General features: G+C 46.0%; 3 non-coding genes across 3 annotated transcripts; all 3 read left to right on the top strand.

Annotated features, from left to right (window-relative positions):
* The first annotated feature begins 13,542 nt into the window (after window positions 1-13,542).
* On the top strand, window positions 13,543-13,614 carry TRNAQ-CUG (transfer RNA glutamine (anticodon CUG)). The gene has a single exon. It is a non-coding gene; the product is annotated as a tRNA-Gln (tRNA).
* A 745-nt stretch (window positions 13,615-14,359) lies between these two features.
* Window positions 14,360-14,432, top strand: TRNAR-CCU (transfer RNA arginine (anticodon CCU)). The gene has a single exon. It is a non-coding gene; the product is annotated as a tRNA-Arg (tRNA).
* A 743-nt stretch (window positions 14,433-15,175) lies between these two features.
* TRNAR-UCU (transfer RNA arginine (anticodon UCU)) lies at window positions 15,176-15,264 on the top strand. The gene is given in 2 exon segments: window positions 15,176-15,212; window positions 15,229-15,264. It is a non-coding gene; the product is annotated as a tRNA-Arg (tRNA).
* Window positions 15,265-18,116: the final 2,852 nt, after the last annotated feature.

Genomic DNA, 18,116 nt, shown 5'->3' with positions numbered 1-18,116 from the left:
TCATTAAATGACAATAAGGATAGCTCGATAAATGAGAGGCAGAGTCCGTGGTATCTGAGTCATACGGGCTTTAATTAAGTGGCTCGAGTCACTGGACATCGGGTTCCATCACCACTAAGGTTCAGGAAGGGATTTTCAAAGTTTTATTAACATCACACATTATATATAGTAAAACTGAACAGTTGCATTGAATACAGTAGGCGTAACAAGTGAAAAAGAGAGAGATAAGAACACATGGGCGTAAAAGAAGGCGTGTACAGGGGCGTACACGGAGGTGTGTGCTGGAAGCGTCACAGAAGGGCCATAGGTGGGTGGATGCATAGAGGAAATCTGCAGGGTCAGCAGAAACCTTTACCATGGATGCGTGCGCAACTGAACATGACGTGATATTGACGTGTAACTGGGGAGAGCTGGGGGGCTTGACTTTAGCACTAGTAGAGGAGTCTGGTGTCTAGGATGTCAGAACGACCTGCACCTATAACATATCTGATATCTTGTGTTTGGAGGATGTATTGTCTGAAGTAAAAGGTCTCTCGGGCAGAGGCCGTTCAATACTGAATGCTAGAGCGTGCATATGGTTCTTCATGCAATGTAAGGGGCCATGGGCCTACCATGGTAACGGGTTCGGTAAATCACTTACAAGGAGACAGGAAGGCAGGGCCCTTTGCTCCGCAGCCGGGAATATGTTTACCTATTTCACTAGACTGGAATGTGTTTTTGCGGAGACTGAGCAGATAACTGTAGGCAAAATACCGTCTTGGCAGGCAGGCCAGGCCGAGCCAGGCACCGCTTCGCTGGGCAGGAAGTAAGGTAGAGGTCAGGGATGCATACCTAAACTGCAGCTTTCAGAGACAGAAGAGGCTCGGAGCCTCAATTAAGGGCCTGGCTCCACTGAGCCAGAAAAACGTGGAAAACGTGTGCTTTGCAATATTTAAAAGTGCACCATGTAAATGCATTGGAAACGTAGGCCTGGATGCGGAATCAGTACTTTATACATGGAGGACTCACTAACTGACATGCTAACATTAGACGGAAATGCAGAGGCATTATCATGGCGGGCACGGGAAGGGAATTACATGACATACATGGGGCACGGGTGCATGGATAGGGTGCGAGTGGGGGTCACACTGACTACCTAAAAATTTCTATTTCCTCACTGGGGTGAATGTATGACATTGTTCTGCATTCTGTCCATCAACTGTGGTTTTCGCAAGTCCACAAGCAGCATTTGATTTACAGGCCCTTGGCACACACGTGGCACTGTACTAGGGTATGACTAGTAAATCAAATCAGCCAATCATGGAAACACCAATCCATAATTACAATTTACAACAGGAGCACTTGCACTTTACCACTGAACAGCAGTGAGAAAGTATGCAGATACACTAAAACAGCAAAAATCGAGTCAAAACCGGGAGGTCAGAAAGCAAAATGACAGTGGAAATGCGCCACAAGATGCCAAGTCTAACACACACACTTTAAATGTGTGCAGCAATGCACATGTTAATTAAAAGGAGTCGTCTGCAAAAGGAAGCAGGTAAACATTAGTTTGAAAGGGTCAGCTGAAAGACAACAATTATTTATTTTTAAAAAGCTGTCTGAGAAGGCCAAGTAACAGCTGTCTAAAAGCATGCTTTAAATGCATATAGTCATAGTAGAAAGGCAACAACATGCTGTGAAAAGCACACTTTAAATGCATACAGTCATCTGAAAAAGAAAGGAAATGCTGTTTGATAGCATCCTTTAAATGATGTGGCTAGGGGAAGATAAAATAAGGTAAACAATTAAGGTTGTGTGTGCAACTAGAAAATTAAAGTAGTTTGACCCATCAAAGTGATAAGCGGCGGATGAGAATGAGTACTTGGGCCACGGGAGACTGATAAGAGAAAGACAAGTGGAACAACAGGAAATAGAATGCCCACAACCACTGAAAAGGAGGAAAAGAAAATTGACAAGCACACCTACCAATAAGAAAGGAAGGCGGGATATAAGTCCCTTTTAAGATATATTTAATGCAAAGATTTAACAAGTACTGAACTAGCGCTGATCAGGGGTATCCTAACAAGGTGGTTTTGTGAAGCAGAGAAGGCAGGTCTGAGTGGAGAGGAGAGCAGAGGTCTAAGTGAGAGAGGAGAGCAGAAAAGAACACTTGAGAGGAAAAAATATTATTGAGAAGAGGGAATGAGAAAAGATGGAGTTTTTGTTTGAGACTGTTCGATGGTAAGAAGAGAGTTTGGGAGACAGGAGGACAGGTGATGTGTAAAACACATGCGGATGCTATGAGGAAATGTTCACTGAAGGAGCACTGGCATCAGGACTCAGTGACAATAGCAAGACTGTAGGAAGTGACAACCAAAGGAGTTACTGCTGTGGTAGCAGGACAGACAGAGACCTCAACGGAACTTTCAGGATCCGGTTGAAGCATCTCTGAGAGCAACATCACTAGTGGATCCAGGAATGAGCGTGACAGCAGTTTAAAGACACAGAATGGCCCCTGCATGAAAGTGCTAGCATCACTTACACATCCACTAAATCATCCATACACTTATCACCATGGACCTCGCACAGGCATCTATGTGAAACCTGCAGGTCATTGCTGCCTTAACTGCACACGTAACATTTAAATGAACTGTACAAGTATTTCAGAATATATTAGAATTAGAAAAGCACCAATGAAGCACATTCTTTGTTAATTCTGAAGTGTGTTGGAAAGAAATACTTTAATAGGATCAAAACAAATCACTATACTAGGTGATGCCGATTCCACACATTGGGCCCGATTCACAGAACTAACTTGAGACAAAATCCTAAACTCACTACGCTTGGTATTCACAGAAGTTAGGATTTTGCCTTAAAACAGACTTAAGACAGACTTTAGACAGAATCCTAACTTAAGACTGTCTTAAGTCTGTCTTAAGACAGAATCCTAACTTCTGTGAATACCAAAAGTTGTACGTTTAGGAGTTTTTCTTAAATTAGTTCTGTGTATCGGGCCCATTATCATTTGTGCATCATATAGTTTTATTAGTAAAATTGTAATGGTCATTTGAATTGAAAATGTGCTGTCTGTAATGGCAGTGCGCTACCACGCAATGCATACTCCACTCCACTCTGTTTATGTTATGGGCTTTTGTAAAGGGCACTATCACCCACGAGGGCCTCCTGGTGCTGAGCAGGGGTGTGAGCCTCACCTTGCCTATGATAGGTTGTGATAGGTTGTGTAAATGAAAAGAGAGGTCTCTGCTTCTCGCGTAATTCAAAAAGAGACTCTGACATGAAGGGGAAGGTCGCTCCACGCTTGTGGAGTGATGTAAAAGAACTGGCGCCCACCTGATCTGCGTCTGTTTATGCGGGTGAATGGGAGTTCTGCGCAGCCAAGATGTCTGAGGCGGTGATGGAAGGAGAGGCAACTGTTCAGGTGGGTGGGGCTTAAGTTGTGTAGTGCCTTGAATGTGTGTGGGGAGAGTTTGAGGAGCTTGAAATGGAGTGATGAATGGAAGCTTACGCTGCTGCTTCTGTGCATGATCTGCACATTCTGTGGGCGCCATCAGTGAGTGCGGAACACGCCTTCAGCTGCTATCATTCTGTAGTGTGAAGTATTGAAAAACGTACCTGCCTGATCCCTCCGTGTCACGTGTGGCTCCTTCAGTCAGAGCTTTGTTTTTGACGATAACTGCTGCCTTAAAAGTGACAAAAACTCCCCAATGATGCAACATGCTATTGGCAGAGAAGTCAGGAATGGCCGATGGCCCACCTCATGACTTTGAGATACTTGGCAGTAGTATAAATAAAATCTAAACAAACTAAAGTTTGTGAATGTCCACCTTTATTTCCTCTCCCCACCCAACTGTAGCTCAAACAAGTGGGCTGCACTTGGTGCCCAAGAATGCACGCAGAGGCCTACTCTGGTAGTACTTTCAAGGTCCTGAGAGGGGAGTGGGAGAGGGGCAAATCAAAGGTTTTACAGTCGGGTGGGGGGGCCTTTTGGATTGAATTGTAAACGTGTTCAGGGGCAGAGATGCTCTTCCTGAAAACCCTCCCCCCACAACCTGTGATAAGACGGTCTAGCTAACACAGCTGCAGCCAGCCTAAAAGAGCCAGAGGAAAGCAAACCAACGAGTGGCCAAGGCTCTATTCTTGCACCCACATTGTTCAATCTTTATTTGGAACCTCTGGGAAATATCCTAAGTAAATCTGGGGTCAACTATCATCTCTAAGCAGACGACACTCAAATCTACCTCAAGGTTGCTTCCTCTCACGATCTCTCCGTCCTTAGCTCTACCCTTGACTCCATTCAAAACTGGATGTCAACACATCAACTGATTCTGAATCCCTCCAAAACTGAATTCCTCCTCTTCTCCTCCTCACTTTCTCCTCCCCCGGTACAATCATGGATGGACCAGATGAATCTGCTGAACAGTAAACCCATCATTGTCAACAGCGCAAAATCCCTTGGTGTCATACTCAACACAAAACTCAATCTACTCTCCCACATTAAGTCAAATGCAAAGTCTGCCCGATACCAACTGCGCCTTCTTTGGGGGATTCGTCGCTTCTTCCCGGAGCATGACCTTAAAACCCTGGTCCAATTGCTGGGTCCTTTCCAGACTGGACTACTGCAATTCTCTTCTGACTGGCCTCCCCAAATCCCACCTGTCCCCCCTTAAGTCTGTTCTCCATTCAGCAGCTCGTTTCATTTATGGGGCCAAAAGAAGCGACCATATCACTCCCATGTTATCCACCCTCCACTGGCTTCCCATCCAGGCTAGAGCTATCTACAAGACTGCCTGCATCACCCACAAAGCATTGCACTCCTCCTCTCCGCGCTACCTGGCGAATAAACTGAAACTCTCTGGAGGCTCTAGACCATCACGAAATGCGGAAAATCTAAACCTCCCACTTTCAAGAAGGAAAGATCGATGGCCCAATCCTTTTCAGGCAGCGCAGTGAGAATCTGGAACTCACTTCCGCCTCAGCACCGGACCACCACCTCCTCCTAGGCCTTCAAAACTAACCTCAAAGTTCTCCTCCTTCAAAGACACTTCCAAATGTAATCCATGCCCTCTCTATTATCTGAAGGAAGCACTTCCATTATAGAAAAATCTACTTTACATGACTATGGAAGTGTCTTCCCAGTGTGTTCTTGTGGTTTGAGAGTCTGCCATTTATTGCAGTATTATCCTTCTACCTGTGTTTGGTACTCGTGTGTAACATGCACCCGTCACTTTCTCTTGTAACACACTGTTTTCTACCTCTTACATTTGTTTGTTTTCGATACCTGCACAAGTGCCACCAGTGTCTACGTAATGTTTGTTCTTGTGCTTGAGTGTCCTCCATATATTGCAGTATTATACCTCTATGTTTACTTTGTAAGCTTTTGTAACCTGCACCTCCTGTAATGCACCGTTTGCTACCTCTTGTATTTTGTTGGCTCACGATTGTCATTTTTGCTTCATTTAATGTAACGTTTGCTTTTGTATTTTGCTCACTTGTAATGTCTTCATGTATCAGTTCTGTTCCTATTGTGAAGCACTCTGACACCTTCGGGTAAAGTCTGCGCTATTTAAAAACGCATAAATAAATAAATAAACAGACAAGGGGCGTGTTGTAAATTCATACTTAGCTTTATATGGCTTCTTGGTTTCTTTAGTCCTTTCTTTGTGTTTCTATCTTCTTACCTAGCTGTGTTCTATCTGGTGTGTTGGGATTCTAGCCCTGGCAGTTGGGTTGGTCAGCTGTGAGGCTCGGTGCTCTGCTGTCTTAGCTTATTCTTTGTAACTTAATAAATCCAACTTAACTACTGGACGACGTGTCCTGCTGCCTACTTAATTTTCTTGAGTTTTAGAGCAGGAAGAGGTTGTCGTCCTTTCAAATTAGGGGTGTTTGGGGGCTCTTCACTAGTAGAGCCACTGGAATCATACGCTGCTCTTGTTAATGTCTCGTTCTTGTAGACACAGAAGCCCTGGAGTGTGCCTCGCCTTGAAGCCGGTTTCTGTGAGCTAGGCAGTTTATGTCTGTGCTGAAGATATCTTACTTTATACATGTTTACTGAAAGAAATGGCGCATCTTGAGTTCCTCGCTCACTGCTACCGCTGCAGAAATAAGTTAACACCTCCTTTCTCCATAGGAGATTGCTCCGAATTGTTTTTTATTTTTACCCCTGATGGCATGTTTTCTTTAAGTTTTGAATCAGTTCATTGATGGCACTGGCGTAACGAAAATTGAGGGGGCTCAATTAGGAGCTCTCCAGACAGACTGCAGTGCCGATGGGGCCCCCTGGAGCTTCGGGCCCCCCCGCACCGCGTGGGCTGCGGGGGCCTACGTTACGCTCCTGATTGATGGTTATTTTGTAGCCACATTTGAAAACACAAGGTTTGTGAACTGTTACAGGCATGCCTCCACCGGGCTGGAAGGGAAATCATTTCTCTTCCAATGATGAGGGTCACAGCCCTGAATTTACCATATTATTATTAGGTCTCGGCTGGCGTGGATGAGCATATGTGCAGCTCGCTCGGCGAGATTTTATGATTTAGAGGAACTTCTGTGAAGGGGTTTAAGCCCTGCCCTCTTTTCCATTGGCTGGCATCACCGTTTATGCTAAACGGTGGCCAGCCATTGGAAAAGAGCTTTTGATGACGTGAGCTTTTCTCTTTTTGAGCCGGCCCTCTTGGATGGGCTTGTCTGCTTTCCTTCTAAAGTAAAAGGTTTCTTATCTTTATGGGGCCATTTATTTCAAACACATGGCCCCATAAAGACAAGAAATCGCTTACAACAGGAGAAAAGCAGGCCACATATATATTTTTGCATCGCACTTTAAAGTGAAAGCGCGATGCAGAAAAAAACAGTGGCTGACTGGCGAGCACTTTTTTTTGCAGGCGTTCTTTCCTTGTTTTTATCTCTTTCACAGGAGAGCAATCCCTCTGGTTAATTATATGGAGACCAGGCTTCTTACCGAAGAGGGTGACTCCAGTTCCGCTCAGTCACAAAACACAGATGTCTCCAACCCTGCTTTCCAAATGGAGGAGGCATTAGAGTATGCATACAAAGCGACTTTTGGAAAATGGTGAACTGCCCATTAAGGACCTTGCTCCAAGAGAACAGGTAGTCATCCAACCTACAACGTGCACCGATTTTGTTCTTGAAAACGCATTTCAATTTGAAACAAATCTAGATGTGGAAATAAGTTTCCAATTTGTTTTTACCCGAGATTCACAAAACCGGGTTTCCCATAAGAACTCAATACACCAAACAGCAGGTTAGGGCGACAACTGAAAAAGAAACACACAAAGATAGTAAAACAGCAACCTAAAAATAAACACACCAAGTAAAACTCAAAGTCATGTAATATATGAAGACTCTACAGCGCAGTGCTCTAGTTTTAGGCAAATAAATCAGCACCCACAAAATAAGGCTCCATACCACCCAGCCGATCACACCCTGTCCATAAATGGGTCAGGGGCGGCTCTAGGCTCATGGTGGCCCTGGGCAGGGAGCGTAGGTAGAGGCCCCAGCCAGGGCCCGCGCACCATTTATAAGTGCCTCAGGCATGGTGTGGCGGCCCCTGGGGTTTGGTGGCCCTGTGCAGGTGCACAGCTTGCACATGCCTAAGGCCGGCCCTGAATGGGTCTCTTTATGCAACGCACCACCAGGTAAATATGCAACGAAGTCACCCAAAAATACTGAGCATAAGCACTCCCCTGCCTTCACCACCGAGCGTTGTTAAACTGTTATTAAAATGACATAAAATCCCCTAAAGCTAGTTTCTATTATTAAATGTTTTCTTTGTTTAAAGAAAGACAGTATATGTTGAAAACAAAGGTTCTACAAGCGACTACTAAAGGGGCACAGAAAGTTCCCCGTAACTTGTAAGCAGAACTAATGACCAAATGAAATCCAGCCCCCGTGCGATGGTGGGCATCTGAGAGGGAATGGATTGTATAGTGTGATGACACTGCAGGGCATAATCCTCTCCCCGCACCTTCAATATGCTGCCATTTTATCACATAAACACACTTCTGGGCATAAAGCCAATGAGGGTCTTATGAAAAAGGTCAACCAGGAAACATTGGTGTTGGTGATTGTGTTTAAGACATATACACAATAACACGGGTCCCAGAAATAAGCAGGGCTTTAAGTGGGCTGGGTCCTGCCGGTGCTCAGCATCGCAGTTCTAAAATGCAGGTGCTGAGTCGGGTCCCTAAAAGGCTCTCAATGTTTGCCCTCACCCTTAGGATGAAAAAAATAAATCCTAAATCCGCAGCAGTCGCACCCTTCACTGCCTTTAGCGTAACTTCAAAGAGACTCATTATATTTCTTTCACAGTCTCATTGTTTCAGAACGAAAGCATTTTCAATATGGTCTACCATGAAGCCATAGATATTGTTTATTTATTTTATGCAACTAACAGCCACTGGTAAAGCCAATAGTCCTGGCTTATTACTTGAATTATATATTCGAATGTGATTACAGAAGCAGAAATTACCAGTTGGAAGGCACACTATGCTAAACTCACATTTCCAGCTTATGTGTGTGAGCCAAGCCTTTAATTACATTGGCCACGCCCCTTCGAGAGAACCGTCCCCACTCCCCAGTTTATTCATCCTATTTAAAGCCCTGGAAATAAAGCAACTCTTCTAAGGCACTGCTCCTCTGGCATAGTTACCTGTATCTGTGAAGATGGCCGCTGCCTTCCATGTAGGCAACAAATAACAGCAGGGGAATATAGACCTTCCCAAACTTCAGCCTGTTCCACCAATAACAGCAGTCACACCTTGCTGCAGGTGCATAGATAAGCAGTGGCTGTGCTGAGTGTCCCAGGGCTGTTCCAGCACACAGGCAGTGTGGGAAGACAAGGGTGTCCCCACCCATGGAGGTAGAGCGCCCCCTAAGGTTGTAAAGATCCACCCTGGACGATGGCCCATAACTGAACGAAGAAGGATTACGAACGATGTTGTTCAGAAGCGACCACTGGGCACAATAATGGAGCAAAATTAAATGGCTCGTCCTGAGAGAGAAATGTTATACCAGTTCTAGACTTCTGCTAAGTAATGATAAGGATAACGTGATTTTATTAATTGTGAAACTATATTTTATACTTTTCTTTACTGCTTCCTGCGGTGCTGTCTGTCTATAGAAAGGTGCTGCCGTCTGATGCAATTTCCCCTTTTGTAAGCACAACCCAGTGACATCATTGTGGGTTTTATTCTGGTGTGGGATCAAGGAACATCAGCTCCTTTGGAGATATTGCACATTGAAGCAAGCATCTTGCCAAGGAGAGCATTCCTCCATGCAGTCAGGCTGGAGTTCTAAACTGACTGAACATTTTAGGGAACTCGGAGAGGGTGGCATAACACAGATGGGATGAAGTCAGTTATGTGCTATTTAGGGCCTGATTCTGATGCGGTTAGGTAAGCATTCCCACCTAGGGCCTGATTCTGATGCGGTTAGGAAGGCCTCCTAATGGCATTTGCTCCTTCCAAATCGGATCAGGAACGACCCAGGGCCCAATTATGATGCGGTTAGGAACATATGCTCCCATTGAAGTCAATGGGAGTCCAACCAAATCGTATTGTGAAGCATCCCTATGCATTGTACTCCGTCGGTCGGACTGTCCCGATCCGAGTGGGTTGGAAACCATTTCCAACCTGATTCAGTCGGGAAGCATTTCCAACCCGCATCAGAATCAGCCCCTTAGTGTTGGGATACATGTCTGCAAAGCATAACTATCAGCGACCAGGAGAGGGCAGCCTTTGCACGATTTACGAGAGCTGCAGACTTCAGAATGGTTTTAAGAAGCACCAATCACGGTCTGTGTGTGCAAAAGCTTGGCGATTTTGACCCCTAGTACTAGCACCAGTGCATAATTTGTTTCAAAAACCCATAAATGCTAAGATCCTCCTCCGGAGGCCTCTGCAGCTTGCACCACTCATTGCCCCTGCCAGTGGTGCCAATGACAGCACCAACACAAGCACCAACAATCACACTCCTACATGTGTGATAATTGAGACTGTTCAACTCCCGCGAAGCTATAATAATGGTTTGGGTGCCATCTATAAGCCATTTTTAATGCATATTGAATTCATAAATACCCGATATGTGCTCCTCCCTTAATACAAATAACAGGGCAACCATGTGGCAGATTGTCATAAGTGTCCGTGTTGGCAATTAAGTGCTGTGCCGAGGACGGAAACCACCTGAGCATTATCCTAGCCACCTCTCATAGTATCTTGTAAGCATCCATAATATTCCACAGGGCACGAAGGTGCGTGAGGGGTTTACCATGGCTCAGTCTGCTCTCGTTATCACCAATGCAGTCTATGGCTTGCGCTGCAGTGATGTAAACATGCCAAACTCAATACATGTCTCCCTCATAGAAACATGTGCAAAAAGCAGCTAAAATCTCTGTACAGGGCTTCAAGTGAGATGCGTCCTGCCAGTGCTCAGCTCCGGCAGTTCTAACAATCATTAAAAATGCAATAGGTCTCGCCAAGTGTTACGTTAAAGCCATTTGCTTTGCTATACAATACCATTAGCAAAGCAAATGGCTTTAACTTAATCAAAGGCGAGACCTATTGCATTTTCAATGCTTCTTGAAGCGGGTAGTCAGTGGCAGCCTCAAGTAGGGTGACAAACCATCCGTAAATTTCACGGACTGCCCGTTATTTGGGCCTCTTGTCTGTTGTCCGTGAGCACTTCTTTGACGGACGCCTTTTGTTTGTAATTTTGGGGATGGCAGCAAGCTGTCCCAGCTCACACTTCTCTGAGGCTGAAGCAGTCCCTCCCGACCTCGCTCAGTCCTTGTACGGGCCCATTGTCATTCTGATGTGGCTGATTATCACCTAAAGAATGACAATGGGCCAAAGGTGTAGGGAAGCAAGGGGTGGGAGGGGCATGGGGGGTGTCATAAGTGTTTATTGGCCCTTCCTTTGATCTGTGACTCACAGATCAGCACAGGACAGAATACCAAACAAGTACATTAAAAGCTAGAATAATCACTGTGATGCAGCTTGAGAGTGTGTGTGTGTGGGGGTGGGGGTGCAGAGCTGCAGAGGGTGCCAAAGTAACAAAAGCAGCGAAAGAAAGAGAAATTATGATAATGGTAAATCAAAAAAAGCACAAGGCAAATAGAGGGAGAAAGCGAAGGAAGAATAGAATGCACATAATGAAAGAAAGCTGGACAGAAAGAGAAAGATTTGCATTTAACAATGGAAGAAATGACAAAAAGATAATCAAATGGAAAAAAAGGAACACAAATGAATGTTAAAGTGGAATATGGAAATATGAAAAGAAAATTAAATATGAATTTAACGAATAGCGATAGACCAAATGAAAGGATGCACAAACAGAAAGATTGAAATAAAATAAATGGAGGATGTAAAGAAGACAGTAGAGAACAAAGGTGATATAAAGAAGGACATAAGGAATGAAAGAAAAGGAAAAGACGGAAAGAATAAAAGACGACGGTCAATATAGGTAAATTCCGTTTTTGACCAAGTATCTTTCCTGCTGTAGAAAGCATTGTTTTGCATTATTTTTGCAAACTTTTATCAGGGGAACCATTTTCACAGAATTTCAAAAAGAATGACCAGAATAGCTCACTTTGCTCTTTTATTTAGTGTCATATAAAGAGTGGGTATTTTATTTTCTGGCTTCTACCTTGCAATGGGCCCTTGTGTAGTTGCATTGTGTGGCGTGCCATCCTCTGCATAGGCCTAGGGCACTGCATGCTGCTTTTGTGGAGGAGCTACATTTTGAAATATCCGACAGGATGAAAGGCAAAGACTTCCGAGTGCTTTGCGATACTGCAATTTTCAGGCCATAACAAAAATGTCTATTTAACTCCGGTGATTAATGTGTCTCTTAGAGAGATCTGAGGTTTCACTGATCCCAGTTTTGACTCATCATGAAGAAGCATAGAGGCATAATGCGCATCTTGTAAAGCACAAAGTGTAACATGCAGAGTAAAGTATTTATTTGTATTATAATTGTAAAGACAACCCCCACCACTATGTTGTGTATATCCCCAGTTTGTATTTTGGGGTCACTGGAATTATGCAATTGTGTGGGTTCAACAGTTTTCGCATGGTTATGGATTTGTCGCATGTGCCACATAATCCATCATTAGCTGAATATAGCTGAAGATTCTAATTTAAAAACAGTTGCTACCTCAAATGGTTAAACAATAATTTAAAAGGCAGTGATGTATTGCAAAGGATCTTTATAAAGGTTGACTGGTCACCTTCCTTTGCATATTACTATATTTGGGTGTTATACAGGTACTAATGAGGTGTAACCTATGACCAGAAAGTGTTAGTTTTAGTTTATTTGATTCAGTTCTCTTGCGAGAACAAAAAACTTTTAGCAATAAAATTACAATTTTGGTTTTAAAATTATCTATCTAATATAATTTTAAAAATGATTTAAAAAAGTTATACACTTTGATACACACAAATTCATTGGGTGGAGCATTGCAAAGGGTAATCAAATTCTGGACAGAATTTATATTACATTTGATTTTGATCGGTGTTATCAGCGTCGGATCGGTAACGAGGGCACTCGGGCAATGCCCGAGGGGCCGGTGCCCAATCCCAGCTGTGGGCTGCTTTTTTTAGGCAGTCTGGGGGGCGATTTGGCGGTTTCTCCATTGTTCTGATGCTGCCAGCGGCCCATCGGGTGCCTGAGTGGCCTTTCGGGATGTAGATGGACGTCCATTACCTCCCTTTTATCAAAGGTCAGAGGTGTCACTCCCTTTCTCTCGCTGGGGCCGGCCTATTTACATGAGCGGAGGCAAAAGTGGCATCACTTGTATTCATGTTTTTTTCCAGTGCAAGCTAATGCGTGCATTTTTTTTTACCCCCCCCCTTTTTTTTTTATAAAACTTTGCAGAAGCAGTGTTTTGCAAAGGCAATATGCAAATGTGTGCCACTTTTTTCTATCGTGCCTGGGCCGATTTTTAATCCCAATCCAACCCTGGGTGTTAAGTATCTGTTCCTGGCAGCTGCAATAAACAGATTTGGAAAGGCAAAGAGAACATGTTCCAGATCTTGCACCCCACCTTTGCATAAGTCACAGAGGTTAGACCCTCCTCCTTTTGGCAAATTGTTAAAATGTGCAAAAATGAGAAAATAATATGGTAACACTATGACAAAATTTGCACCATTATGTTGCAAAAAATCCCTTTTCTTGCTCAAAACTGTGCACATACCAAAACGGCGATTGGCACGATTGTCTTAACTTAATATACACTTATTTTGACGTGTACTTATGTTGGTTGTCTATTTACTTACTTATACAGAACTGTACGACCTCCTCTGATGTGTCTGGAAACGTACCTTTCGTCCCAAATTTGTATCCTGAATTTTGACCCTTTGTCCTGAATTTTTACACTCACTGACCTGAATTTGCACCTATGCTAGTTGGTCACCCAGCCTCGAGAGCACAAGGGAGCGGATTTCAAGTGACTGAAATCAGAACTAGAAACTACAGCCGACCCCCTCCCCAGCCCAGCAGTAAAACCTTCGCGTGGGGGCAGGGCTTCCAGCTGGTTCCATGGTGTAATGGTTAGCACTCTGGACTCTGAATCCAGCGATCCGAGTTCAAATCTCGGTGGGACCTGAACCTTTTCTATTTGTTCAGCAATTAGTTGCATTTTACCTGACTTCAGTCTTAAAAATAATCAGTACGTTTGTCTTCACGAGCAAATGCTTTGTTTTTATTTTTTTAAGCGTCACATACAGGGCTTTCACTTTAATGGCGAAAAAATGAGGCGCTTTACAAAAATATAACATTTACAATGCAATAGCTCAGACTCAGGCAAATGTTTCGTTCTGTTAATTGTTTCATTCTTCAGTCTCGTGCACTGCAGCGAAATGGATTAATTAACCGAATCCAGTAAGCTCTACTGACTCAAACTTTAATCATCAAAGCAGTCGGGTTTTTGAGGCTTGGATTTAATTGTTTTGCACCTGACCCTGAAAATATTGATGTAAGTTTATATATAATTTAGTTAATAGTCCAGGCAGAAATCCTGACTCCACGCAGCTCAGTTTCTTTATAGCAACAGTGGCCGATGCAGAAGAGAGTCTCTTTCGCCTAAACATGGATCGAAAGTTCGACGCTCATCTGGGGTGAAAGAAAGATGCTTTGCCGTTTTTGCTGGGGTCCTCGTGGCTGAAATGTGATGGATGAACCGGTTCACGTAAACGCCGCCATTTCAAACTGTGTTCACCACAGCGCGGGTGTTTTCAAAGATTGTAAATATTTACTTGTTTTATACCTTAGTAGGAACGCTGACTGAGTAGAGCATGCCGTGCGTGCAGAAGGTGAAAATAATGCTCAATTGTGTCATGTGTGTCAAGCAGCCCCAGTGGCCTAATGGATAAGGCACTGGCCTCCTAAGCCAGGGATTGTGGGTTCGAGTCCCATCTGGGGTGGGGAACGATCAGTTTTTGATTTTATCCGGTTTTGTCTGTATCTTCACTCTCAACATTAGGATTGTAAAGTGGGTGTAGGGGGAGTCAAACGTACATCTAGGGGTCCAATTGCACAATATGATACCAGAAAATGCATGATCAATCCCGGCTTCCCACTTGACCAAATTGTGTGATTCTCAGCAATTATTTATTTCACTTTCCCTCTTTTTTCTTCATGATCATATATAAAATTACCATGAAATACGTGAGTTCCAGATGTGCGCTGGAGGAAACCAGCTCCAGTGTATGATTTTATAAACTATAATGTTGTCCATGCCTAATAGCCACATAGGCCCCCAACGGGCGCTTATAACAAATGACTTGCTGCCTCTTAGTTTACTATTGTTAGTGTGGGTGGAAGGGAAGCATGAATGTTTCTTAAATTCATGTTAGATAAATATCACTTAAAAAAAAAACAATTCTCAATGCACTGAAGAAATCCGATATGCAAATCCTGTTAGAAGAAACAAACATCATCATCGCTCAGCGGTGAAAAGCTCCCAGCGGGACGTAAAAAATAACCCGGACCAAAATATCTCACACGCCCCTGAGACCCTGTGAGTGGAGCTAGCGCAGTCCTCGTCCGTCTCATCTCTAGAAATACACGTGCACGAACGTTTCACTCTTGTTTCTTCGAAGAAAGACTCGAGCATCATTTTTTCTGTGCACCAGGAGTGCGCTCTGAGGCGCGCGCTTCCACAGGTGGCTCTGTGGCGCAATGGATAGCGCGTTGGACTTCTAGGCTGGCCGTGAAGGCATTCAAAGGTTGTGGGTTCGAGTCCCAGCAGAGTCGTTTTGAGACACAGTGCCCCGAATTATGACAGAAATGTTCATTCATAATTGTTCACAAAGAGCACAAGGAGCAGGATTAGTTTGCACATGTTTTTCCAGAGCTGCTTTTGGTTCCCCAGCCCGGCCCTGGGGCTCTGTACAGCCCCTGCTCCTGGGAGCCCTGATGAAGACCTCCTGTACTCTGCCTGTTAGCATCACACATGGGCCAAAACGTGTAAGCAGAGACTCCTTCTCACATGCAGGACACTTACCCCCGCTGGGTGCGTAGAGTGCACGGGGCAGGGAGGGGCGTCATCCACTCATTGCTGTACAGGTGTGAGGGAGTCTTTGCGCTTTGTGCTCACAGGGTCTGTGCTCTTTTTACACGGGGAGGTTTCACCAGAGACCGCAATAGGTTATCTGTGGGGGGTGCCCTGGACCGGGTCAGGGGTGGTAGAGTGGGGTCCAGACAGGTTCTGGATGTGGTCACTATTCTTGAGATGGACAGAGAGTGCAGGAGGGTTTTAACAAATATTCCTGTTTGTGCCTCAGTTGTGGCTACACCAGCACCGCGCGGCGCTAGTCTACATGATCTGCGTCTCTGGGAGCTACAACATTCTCCAGAGGATACAGCAGCCCCCCTTAATGCCCCATCACATCTGATCCTCGAAGCTTGATTATGGCGGGGAGCGGTGAGGCTGGGGGCTTTCACCAAGCTGCCTCATTGAAAAGCACACCCACCCCCACATCTACAACCACCATCCTGTGTGCCCCAAACTGGTGGACTGGGAGGGAACAGCAGTCCTGGAAGAGGGTGTCCATATCTAGTCATGGGGGCATATCTGGAAGGATTTTTGAGGGTCTGTGGGCCTGTTCCTAGCCTGACCAGAGAGCCAGGTGCTAGATACAGCCCTGGCGCCCTGGCATCTCTAACCACAGGGCAGGAGCATCGTCTGTCAGTCAATGAGACATCTCTGGATCACTGATCGAGTGAACCTGCTCCATGTTTGAACCTGGCTGAGACTAGAATGTGTACAGCAGAGTTCTGCTCTAGTCTCAGGGGATGGCATCCCTTCTCAAGAGCTCTGCTCTAGTCTCAGGGGCTGGCTTCCCTTCTCAGCAGACTCTGCTCTAGTCTCAGGGGCTGACATCCCTTCTCAGCAGAGCTCTGCTCTAGTCTCAGGGGATGGCATCCCTTCTCAGCAGAGCTCTGCTCTAGTCTCAGGGGGTGGCATCCCTTCTCAGCAGAGCTCTGCTCTAGTCTCAGGGGGTGGCATCCCTTCTCAGCAGAGCTCTGCTCTAGTCTCAGGGGATGGCATCCCTTTTCAGCAGAGCGCTGCTCTAATCTCAGGGGATGGCATCCCTTCTCAAGAGCTCTGCTCTAGTCTCAGGGGATGGCATCCCTTCTCAGCAGAGCGCTGCTCTAATCTCAGGGGATGGCATCCCTTCTCAAGAGCTCTGCTCTAGTCTCAGGGGCTGGCTTCCCTTCTCAGCAGAGCTCTGCTCTAGTCTCAGGGGCTGACATCCCTTCTCAGCAGAGCTCTGCTCTAGTCTCAGGGGTGGCATCCCTTCTCAGCAGAGCTCTGCTCTAGTCTCAGGGGGTGGCATCCCTTCTCAGCAGAGCGCTACTCTAATCTCAGGGGTTGGCATCCCTTCTCAGCAGAGCTCTTCTCTAGTCTCAGGGGCTGGCTTCCCTTCTCAGCAGAGCTCTGCTCTAGTCTCAGGGGCTGACATCCCTTCTCAGCAGAGCTCTGCTCTAGTCTCAGGGGATGGCATCCCTTCTCAGCAGAGCTCGGCTCTAGTCTCAGGGGGCTGGCATCCCTTCTCAGGGGCTCCGCTCGAGTCTGAGGGAGGGACATCCCTTCTCATGGGCTCTACTCTAGTCTCAGGGGGTGGCATCCCTTCTCAGCAGAGCTCTGCTCTAGTCTCAGGGGATGGCATCCCTTATCAGGGGCTCCGCTCGAGTCTCAGGGGCTGACATCCCATCTCAGGGGCTCTGCTCTCGTCTCAGGGGCTGACATCCCTTCTCAGCAGCGCTCTGCTCTCGTCTCAGGGGGTGGCATCTCTTCTCAGGGGCTCTGCCCTAGTCTCAGGGGGTGGCATCCCTTCTCAGCAGAGCTCTGCTCTAGTCTCAGGGGGTGGCATCCCTTCTCAGCAGAGCTCTGCTCGAGTCTCAGGGAGGGACATCCCTTCTCAGGGGCTCCGCTCGAGTCTCAGGGGGTGGCATCCCTTCTCAGCAGAGCTCTGCTCTAGTCTCAGGGGGTGGCATCCCTTCTCAGGGGCTCTGCTCTAGTCTCAGGGGGTGGCATTCCTTCTCTGCAGAGCTCTGCTCTAGTCTCAGGGGGTGGCATCCCTTCTCAGCAGAGCTCTGCTCTAGTCTCAGGGGGTGGCATCCCTTCTCAGCAGAGCTCTGCTCTAATCTCAGGGGGTGGCATCCCTTCTCAGCAGAGCTCTGCTCTAATCTCAGGGGGTGGCATCCCTTTTCAGCAGAGCTCTGCTCTAGACTCAGGGGGTGGCATCCCTTCTCAGCAGAGCTCTGCTCTAATCTCAGGGGGTGGCATCCCTTCTCTGCATAGCTCTGCTCTAATCTCAGGGGATGGCATCTCTTCTCAGCAGAGCTCTGCTCTATTCTTAGGGGATGACATCCCTCCTCAGCACCTTCTCAGCAGAGTTCTGCTCTAGTCTCAGGGGGTGGCATCCCTTCTCTGCAGAGCTCTGCTCTAATCTCAGGGGATGACATCCCTTCTCAGCAGAGCTCTGCTCTAGTCTCAGGGGGTGGCATCCCTTCTCAGCAGAGCTCTGCTCTAGTCTCAGGGGGTGGCATCCCTTCTCAGCAGAGCTCTGCTCTAGTCTCAGGGGGTGGCATCCCTTCTC

The sequence above is a fragment of the Lissotriton vulgaris genome, chromosome 1_1 (assembly GCF_964263255.1).
Source record: "Lissotriton vulgaris chromosome 1_1, aLisVul1.2, whole genome shotgun sequence".
NCBI lineage: Eukaryota > Metazoa > Chordata > Amphibia > Caudata > Salamandridae > Lissotriton > Lissotriton vulgaris.
The sequence above is the reverse complement of the archived record's forward strand: the minus strand, read 5'-3'. Positions and strand labels throughout refer to the sequence as shown.